We start from the raw sequence: 3,294 nt of genomic DNA on the forward strand, positions 1-3,294 counted from the left end.
AATAACTATAGGAGCATAAACGTATGTCCTAAATTCTACATGCCATTCTGCTCTGGAAGTCTTATTAGCGGATGGACTCCAGTTTGAAACCAAAGCAGCCATGTTTTCTGTCAAAGTAAAAGCACAACTGTTCAGATTAATATTCATTAAAGAAACCAAGGGGGCCCAAACTATTTTAGAACATTAAGAAAAAAATGTTTAAGTAACCTCTCATCATTCATCAATAATTAACATTAATATAACGTTGTATTGATAATGTACTCACTAAACTTACAAGTCATTTAACTTATTTTCTTCCAAAAGTTAATTATCCAAAGCCTCTGTACACCCCCCTCTATTTACATGTAATGGTTTGGTCCCGCCTCCGCCTCCAAACGGCACTTTCTAGCAGAGAGTGAGAGCATGTGAGCAGGGATGCTACTACTTACGTGTGTGCCATGTCTCAACGACTCACAAAGTCAGGCTTTCAAAAATAAAAGAAAGGAGAGAAAGAAAAGAGAGAGGGACTAAAGGGCGACAGTATGTCACCCAATATTTCAAGAGAAAATGTGAGTGTGGTCCATTAGTGGTTGAAATTAGTCTGTTAGTCCATTGTAAATAATAATTGTTATGTTGTTTTTTTTACTAAGCTGACATTAAGTACTTTTAATATCTATATAGAAAATGCAGAGGTTTTTAATTTCACTTTGAAGGAGGTGAGCAGCATTGTGTTGACTTACATGCCACTTAACATACGTATCTGAAGGGAGACTGGAATAAATATACTGTATAATCAAACAAAAGCTAACTATCTCATTTCATGTAATACATTTCAACACAGATTTCCCACATATTTAAGTTATATTAAGTAATAATTTTGGACGAATTGGCATCGTGTTGAGAATGTCCATCATAAAATGTTATTATTAAAAAGCATTTACACCCATGATGACATGAAATCTATTGTCAGGAAATGTTAGTCTTATATGTATGGCCAAGGCGCAGGACCATAACACACTTTACTACCCAATAGCATTGTGAGGCTGAACAAAAGACCTTTTGACTATGTAAATGTAGTCTTTAAAAAAACAAACATTACTCGACTTTTTTGGATAGCTTAAAGTATGTTGTAAAATTACAACCGGGCCTACGGTTAAGGGCTATTTACCTTGCTATTACTTTAAGATGTTTGATTCTTACAAATAATTGAATTAAAAACTCTATTCTACAATGATGTGTGGTGTCTCTGTATTCTGATATACCTATAGAATGAGCTCATATGCCTGCCCTGATCACATAAGCTAAACAGTCTGTAATTGCATACATTTGTGTAATGTAACGCTTCGTTGATCACTCTTGCCTGTGGGAACTTAACAGAAAAAATAGTTAGAATATACTGATACTCTAATTTGAGGGCTATCCCACTATTAGCTATTCCCAAGTAATGTAGAGTTGTGTTTAGGTGCCTTAAATACCCCCTTTTTTCTAGTGAGATGTATTTTCTATGTTGCATTATGGGTGATTTCAATGGCACCCCAAATGATCACTGGTTCCATCCTGGGACCACGTCCCACTGAATGTCCTGGCTCCGCCCTGTTACAGTGCATATATCCTTCACAGAACTAGTATGCTTTTAAAAAGTTTATGAAGATGATGGAATTAATCAAAGCGTGAATTGTAGTACATAAAAGCACACATGTGAAACCCAACCCAAGCAGGGGGTCTTCTGGGGGGGCTTCTCCCCAAGGAGTTTTTAGAAATACTAACATATAAACTACGCTTCTGTACTACACTCTGAGAAGAGAAGAAAATCATTAAATCTTCCTACCCAACTATATGAATATTGTGCGTTTTGTTTGTTTGCACTTTTGTTTCTGTATCGCTGTAACTTTTGCTGCTCCTCACAGGAGAGAAGAGCAACTTATAAATTGTGGGTAAGGGTAGATACAGTAGCTCCCATTGTCTTTTGACTGTCAATCATCAAACCGGCGGTTCATATTTCATTATGTGTTATTTATTTATCTGAAGTTTCCTCCAATGGATGTATAAAGGAATGTTCTCTGCAAAGTTATCTCCGTGGGACTCCTGTGGCAAATCTTGTTAATGATTGCAGAAGTACCTCGAAAAACTCTCAAGATGTGTTTTGAGAAGATGATCACTACGATGACAGAGTTTTCAACCGTTTATGGTCTCGGTACTTCCAGTCCAACGCCTACTGCATGGCACCGCGTTAGGAAAATCGGGCTTCAAAATAAAAGTTTGCACTTTTTCCCAAAAACGAAAAAACGGCAATTTCTTTTTTCATTTTTCTTTTCTATCACTCTACACATCTCGACCCACTCGAAACGGGTCCGCGGAACCCCCAGCTGAGAACCACTGGTCTAAATGCCTAATACAATGACATTTCACTGAGGCAAACCAATCTATCTGTACCTCTAACCCCACAGCCCTTCGGCGGGTCGAAACACATACATCTGCAAGCACAGTGTCTGAGGTAGGGATGGGGTATCGTACGGTTTTAACGGTACTACTACTTTATCGATACGCTTACCGGTCCGGTCTTTTAACGGTATCTTTATCGGTTCTCTTTTGGAAAGCAAAATAAGGTAAACATAACTAAACAATGTGAACAAACTAACATTCTTATTTATTTAATTAATATCTAATATTTCACATCAAAGGAACACACAATGTTTTACACACATATTAAATAATCTGATGACAGAATAGTTGAAACTTTAAACAAAATACCTCTCGTTTCCTCTATCATTCAACCCATGTTGTATAATTGAGTTACTTCTGTGTGTTGCTGGCTCATAATAACTCGACGTGGGAAAAGTTATCGTGGATGGGGCTACGAGCTACTAGGAAAGACAGTCGACCCGTGCATTTGTCCGTCTGAATGTGGTGCACTCTTGCTAAATGTCTTCGACAAATTGCTCGTGTTACGTCTTTACTTTATGCTTATCTTCTTTGTTCTTTTGGTTATCGAGCATTTGTTTCTCACATCGGACGCTGTAACATTACCACACCTCAGAGCGCGTTCTCTCCGCCATTCTCCTCTGTGTGTGTTGCTGCATGTCAGCAGCCTGCGTGTGCTGATAACTGCCCGCTCCCCCTCGCACACAGACGGGATTTTGAGAGATGTGATCTCTTGTCTGGGCATTGTGATATACGATCGAAATTTCTATTTAAAAATATAATCGCTATTTTCAGTCTTTTTGATATATTAGAAACGGGTGGTCGACACTACAAACTGCAATTAATGTTTGTGTAGCATAACTGACATTTTTTTACATGTCTCACTATACCGAG

This window comes from Notothenia coriiceps, unplaced genomic scaffold (genome assembly GCF_000735185.1).
Source record: "Notothenia coriiceps isolate Sejong01 unplaced genomic scaffold, NC01 NC01_scaffold00026887, whole genome shotgun sequence".
Lineage (NCBI taxonomy): Eukaryota > Metazoa > Chordata > Actinopteri > Perciformes > Nototheniidae > Notothenia > Notothenia coriiceps.